Source organism: Pavona decussata, unplaced genomic scaffold, assembly GCF_977016875.1.
Source record: "Pavona decussata unplaced genomic scaffold, jaPavDecu1.1 SCAFFOLD_83, whole genome shotgun sequence".
Taxonomy (NCBI): domain Eukaryota; kingdom Metazoa; phylum Cnidaria; class Anthozoa; order Scleractinia; family Agariciidae; genus Pavona; species Pavona decussata.
In genome coordinates this window covers 1,235,326-1,242,478 of record NW_028145501.1, presented here as the reverse complement: position 1 = coordinate 1,242,478, position 7,153 = coordinate 1,235,326, and positions in this window count along the sequence as shown.

Here is a 7,153-nt window from a genome sequence, read left to right as displayed (position 1 = left end):
ATAGTCTATAGAACGCGCGTAAATTGGTGCGGAAAATCCACTTTTTGACGGAGAAATTCACCTATGAATAATAAAACAATAGAAATTGGTTAATGAGTTAAAAGGGACTTCTTCGATTTTTGAGCTTCCGGTTCACTTAAGCTCAATAACAAATTTATTCAATATACAAAGCCGATTTTCTCCCTACCTACAAGCCCTGCAATCTTCACACTTTCAAGAAATATTGACCCACTAATTGTCTTCCCAACGCGCGTACATATTCAAAGCCGAGTTTCTCCCTACCTACAAAAGCTGCAATCTTGACAATTTCACAAAATATTGACCTATTTGTCTTTCCAACGCGCGTATATTCCTGCGGAAAATCCTCTTTTTCACGCAGAAATGCGCCTATAAATATTTAAACAATAGAAATTTGTTAATGAGTTAAAAGGGACCTCGTCGATTTTTGAAGATCGGGGTCACTTTTGCTCATTAACAAATTTCTATTGTTTCAATATTCAAAGGCGATTTTCTCTCTAACTACAAAGGCTGTAATCTTCACACTTTCAAGAAATATCGACTTACTAATTGTCTTTCTAACGCGCGTACATATTCAAAGGCGACTTTCTCCTTACCTACAGGAGCTGCAATCTTGACACTTTTACAAAATATTGACCTACTAATTGTCTTTCTCACGCGCGTATATTCCTGCGGAAAATCCTCTTTTTGACGGAGAAATTCGCTTATGAATATTGAGACAATAGAAATTGGTTAGCGAGTGAAAAGGGACCTCGTCGATTTTTGAAGATCGGGGTCACTTTTGCTTATTAACAAATTTCTATTGTTGGAATATTTAAAGGCCATTTTCTCCCTACATACAAGAGCTGCAATCTTGATACTTTCACAAAATATTCATCTACTAATTGTTTTTCCAACGCGCGAACATTCAAGCGGAAAATCCTCTTTTTGACGCAGAAATTTGCCAATGAATATTGAAACAATAGAAATTGGTTAATGAGTTGAAAGGGATCTCGTCGATTTTCGAAGTTCGGGGTCTTTATTGCTCGTTAACAAATATCTATCTTTTCAATATTCAAAGGCGATTTTCTTTTTACCTACAAGAGCTGCAATCTTGACACTTTTACAAAATATTGACCTACTAATTGTCTTTCTAACGCGCGTATATTCCTGCGGAAAATCCTCTTTTTGACGGAGAAATTCGCTTATGAATATTGAGACAATAGAAATTGGTTAGCGAGTGAAAAGGGACCTCGTCGATTTTTGAAGATCGGGGTCACTTTTGTTCATTAACCAATTTCTATTGTTTCAATATTCAAAGGCGATTGTCTCCCTACCTACAATAGCTGCAATTTTGACACTTTAAACAAATATTGACCTACTAATTGTCTTTCCAACGCGAGATTATTCCTGCGGAAAATCCTCCTTTTGACGCAGAAATTCGCCTATGAATATTGAAACAATCGAAATTGGTTAATGAGTTAAAAAGGACCTCGTCGATTTTTGAAGATTGGGGTCATTTTTGCTTATTAACAAATTTCTATTGTTTCAATATTCAAAAGCGATTTTCTCCCTACCTACAATAGCTACAATTTTGACACTTTCCCAAAATATTGATCTACTAATTGTCTTTCCAACGCGCGTACATTCCTGCGGAAAATCCTTTTTTTGACGCAGAAATTCGCGTATGAATATTGAAACAATAGAAATTTGTTAATGAGTTAAAAGGGACCTCGTCGATTTTTGAAGATCGGGGTCTTTTTTGCTCGTTAAAAAATTTCTATTGTTTCAATATTCAAAGGCGATTTTCTCCCTACCTACAAGAGCTGCAATCTTGACACTTTCACAAAATATTGACCTACTAATTGTCTTTCTAACGCGCGTACATGCCTGCGGAAAATCCTCTTTTTGACGGAGAAATTCGCTTATGAATATTGAAGCAATAGAAATTGGTTAATGAGTGAAAAGGGAACTCGTCGATTTTTGAAGATCGGGGTCACTTTTGCTCATTAACAAATTTCTATTGTTTTACTATTCAAAGACGATTTTCTCCCTACCTACAAGAGCTGCAATCTTGACACTTCTACAAAATATTGACCTACTAATTGTCTTTTTAACGCGCGAACATTCCTGCGTAAAATCCTCTTTTTGACGGAGCAATTGGCCTACGAATATTGAAACAATAGAAATTGGTTAATGAGTTAAAAGGGACCTCGTCGATTTTTGAAGATCGGGGTCACTTTTGCTCATTAACAAATTCTGATTGTTTCAATATTCAAAGGCGATTTTCTCCCCACGTACAAGAGCTGAAATCTTGACACTTTCACAAAATATTGACCTATTAATTGTCTTTCCAACACGCGTACATTCCAGCAGAAAATCCTCTTTTTGACGGAAAAATTTACCTATGAATATTGAAACAATAGAAATTGGTTAATGAGTTAAAAGGAACCTCGTCGATTTTTGAAGATCGGGGTCACTTTTGCTCATTAACCAATTTCTATTGTTTCAATATTCAAAGGCGATTTTCTCCCTACCTACAAGAGCTGCAATCTTGACTCTTTTACAAAATATTGACCTACTAATTGTCTTTCTAACACGCGTAAATTCTTTCGGAAAGTCCTCTTTTTGACGGAGAAATTCGCCTATGAATATTGAAACAATAGAAATTGGTTAATGAGTTGAAAGGGACCTCGTCGATTTTCGAAGTTCGGGGTCACTTTTGCTTATTAACAAATTTGTATTGTTTCAATGTTCAAAGTTGATTTTCTCCTTATTTAGAAGAGCTGCATTCTTGACACTTTCCCAAAATATTAACCTACTAATTGTCTTTCCAACGCGCGTTCATACCTGTGGAATATCCTCTTCATGACGCAGAAATTTGCGTATGAATATTAAAACAATAGAAATTGGTTAATGAGTTAAAAGGGACCTCGTCGATTTTTGAAGATCGGGGTCACTTTTGCTTATTAACAAATTTCTATTGTTGGAATATTTAACGGCCATTTTCTCCCTACAGACAAGAGCTGCAATCTTGATACTTTCACAAAATATTCATCTACTAATTGTTTTTCCAACGCGCGAACATTCAAGCGGAAAATCCTCTTTTTGACGCAGAAATTTGCCAATGAATATTGAAACAATAGAAATTGGTTAATGAGTTGAAAGGGATCTCGTCGATTTTCGAAGTTCGGGGTCTTTATTGCTCGTTAACAAATATCTATCTTTTCAATATTCAAAGGCGATTTTCTTTTTACCTACAAGAGCTGCAATCTTGACACTTTTACAAAATATTGACCTACTAATTGTCTTTCTAACGCGCGTATATTCCTGCGGAAAATCCTCTTTTTGACGGAGAAATTCGCTTATGAATATTGAGACAATAGAAATTGGTTAGCGAGTGAAAAGGGACCTCGTCGATTTTTGAAGATCGGGGTCACTTTTGCTCATTAACCAATTTCTATTGTTTCAATATTCAAAGGCGATTGTCTCCCTACCTACAATAGCTGCAATTTTGACACTTTAAACAAATATTGACCTACTAATTGTCTTTCCAACGCGAGATTATTCCTGCGGAAAATCCTCCTTTTGACGCAGAAATTCGCCTATGAATATTGAAACAATCGAAATTGGTTAATGAGTTAAAAAGGACCTCGTCGATTTTTGAAGATTGGGGTCATTTTTGCTTATTAACAAATTTCTATTGTTTCAATATTCAAAAGCGATTTTCTCCCTACCTACAATAGCTACAATTTTGACACTTTCCCAAAATATTGATCTACTAATTGTCTTTCCAACGCGCGTACATTCCTGCGGAAAATCCTTTTTTTGACGCAGAAATTCGCGTATGAATATTGAAACAATAGAAATTTGTTAATGAGTTAAAAAGGACCTCGTCGATTTTTGAAGATTGGGGTCATTTTTGGCTCATTAACAAATTTCTATTATTTCAATATTCAAAGGCGATTGTCTCCCCATCTACAAGAGCTGCAATTTTGACAGTTTAAACAAATATTGACCTACTAATTGTCGTTCCAACGCGCGAACATTCCTGTGGAAAATCCTCCTTTTGACGGAGAAATTCGCCTATGAATATTGAAACAATAGAAAATGGTTTATAACTTAACAGGGACCTCATCGATTTTTGAAGATCGGGGTCACTTTTGCTTATTAACAAATTTCTATTGTTTGAATATTTAAAGGCAATTTTCTCCCTACCTACAAGAGCTGCAATCTTGACAATTTCAACAAACATTGACCTACTAATTGTCTTTCGAACACGCGTACATTCCTGCGTAAAATCCTCTTTTTCACGCAGAAATTCGCCTATGAATATTGAAACAATAGAAATTGGTTAATGGGTTAAAAGAGACCTCGTCGATTTTTGAAGATCGGGGTCTTTTTTGCTCGTTAACAAATTTCTATTGTTTCAATATTCAAAGGCGATTTTCTCCCTACCTACAAGAGCTGCAATCTTGACACTTTCAACAAACATTGACCTACTTATTGTCTTTCGAACACGCGTACATTCCCGCATAAAATCCTCTTTTTCACGCAGAAATTCGCCTATGAATACTGAAACAATAGAAATTGGTTAATGGGTTAAAAGAGACCTCGTCGATTTTTGAAGATCGGGGTCTTTTTTGCTCGTTAAAAAATTTCTATTGTTTCAATATTCAAAGGCGATTTTCTCCCTACCTACAAGAGCTGCAATCTTGACACTTTCACAAAATATTGACCTATTAATTGTCTTTCCAACACGCGTACATTCCAGCAGAAAATCCTCTTTTTGACGGAAAAATTTTCCTATGAATATTGAAACAATAGAAATTGGTTAACGGTTAAAAGGAACCTCGTCGATTTTTGAAGATCGGGGTCACTTTTGCTCATTAACCAATTTCTATTGTTTCAATATTCAAAGGCGATTTTCTCCCTACCTACAAGAGCTGCAATCTTGACTCTTTTACAAAATATTGACCTACTAATTGTCTTTCTAACACGCGTAAATTCTTTCGGAAAGTCCTCTTTTTGACGGAGAAATTCGCCTATGAATATTGAAACAATAGAAATTGGTTAATGAGTTGAAAGGGACCTCGTCGATTTTTGAAGATCGGGGTCACTTTTGCTCATTAACAAATTCTGATTGTTTCAATATTCAAAGGCGATTTTCTCCCCACGTACAAGAGCTGAAATCTTGACACTTTCACAAAATATTGACCTATTAATTGTCTTTCCAACACGCGTACATTCCAGCAGAAAATCCTCTTTTTGACGGAAAAATTTACCTATGAATATTGAAACAATAGAAATTGGTTAACGGTTAAAAGGAACCTCGTCGATTTTTGAAGATCGGGGTCACTTTTGCTCATTAACCAATTTCTATTGTTTCAATATTCAAAGGCGATTTTCTCCTTACCTACAAGAGCTGCAATCTTGACTCTTTTACAAAATATTGACCTACTAATTGTCTTTCTAACACGCGTAAATTCTTTCGGAAAGTCCTCTTTTTGACGGAGAAATTCGCCTATGAATATTGAAACAATAGAAATTGGTTAATGAGTTGAAAGGGACCTCGTCGATTTTCGAAGTTCGGGGTCACTTTTGCTTATTAACAAATTTGTATTGTTTCAATGTTCAAAGTTGATTTTCTCCTTATTTAGAAGAGCTGCATTCTTGACACTTTCCCAAAATATTAACCTACTAATTGTCTTTCCAACGCGCGTTCATACCTGTGGAATATCCTCTTCATGACGCAGAAATTTGCGTATGAATATTAAAACAATAGAAATTGGTTAATGAGTTAAAAGGGACCTCGTCGATTTTTGAAGATCGGGGTCACTTTTGCTTATTAACAAATTTCTATTGTTGGAATATTTAAAGGCCATTTTCTCCCTACATACAAGAGCTGCAATCTTGATACTTTCACAAAATATTCATCTACTAATTGTTTTTCCAACGCGCGAACATTCAAGCGGAAAATCCTCTTTTTGACGCAGAAATTTGCCAATGAATATTGAAACAATAGAAATTGGTTAATGAGTTGAAAGGGATCTCGTCGATTTTCGAAGTTCGGGGTCTTTATTGCTCGTTAACAAATATCTATCTTTTCAATATTCAAAGGCGATTTTCTTTTTACCTACAAGAGCTGCAATCTTGACACTTTTACAAAATATTGACCTACTAATTGTCTTTCTAACGCGCGTATATTCCTGCGGAAAATCCTCTTTTTGACGGAGAAATTCGCTTATGAATATTGAGACAATAGAAATTGGTTAGCGAGTGAAAAGGGACCTCGTCGATTTTTGAAGATCGGGGTCACTTTTGCTCATTAACCAATTTCTATTGTTTCAATATTCAAAGGCGATTGTCTCCCTACCTACAATAGCTGCAATTTTGACACTTTAAACAAATATTGACCTACTAATTGTCTTTCCAACGCGAGATTATTCCTGCGGAAAATCCTCCTTTTGACGCAGAAATTCGCCTATGAATATTGAAACAATCGAAATTGGTTAATGAGTTAAAAAGGACCTCGTCGATTTTTGAAGATCGGGGTCTTTTTTGCTCGTTAAAAAATTTCTATTGTTTTACTATTCAAAGACGATTTTCTCCCTACCTACAAGAGCTGCAATCTTGACACTTTCACAAAATATTGACCTACTAATTGTCTTTCCAACGCGCGTACATTCCTGCGGAAAATCCTCTTTTTGACGGAGCAATTGGCCTACGAATATTGAAACAATAGAAATTGGTTAATGAGTTAAAAGGGACCTCGTCGATTTTTGAAGATCGGGGTCACTTTTGCTCATTAACAAATTCTGATTGTTTCAATATTCAAAGGCGATTGTCTCCCCATCTACAAGAGCTAAAATCTTGACACTTTCACAAAATATTGACCTATTAATTGTCTTTCCAACACGCGTACATTCCAGCAGAAAATCCTCTCTTTGACGGAAAAATTTACCTATGAATATTGAAACAATAGAAATTGGTTAACGGTTAAAAGGAACCTCGTCGATTTTTGAAGATCGGGGTCACTTTTGCTCATTAACCAATTTCTATTGTTTCAATATTCAAAGGCGATTTTCTCCCTACCTACAAGAGCTGCAATCTTGACTCTTTTACAAAATATTGACCTACTAATTGTCTTTCTAAC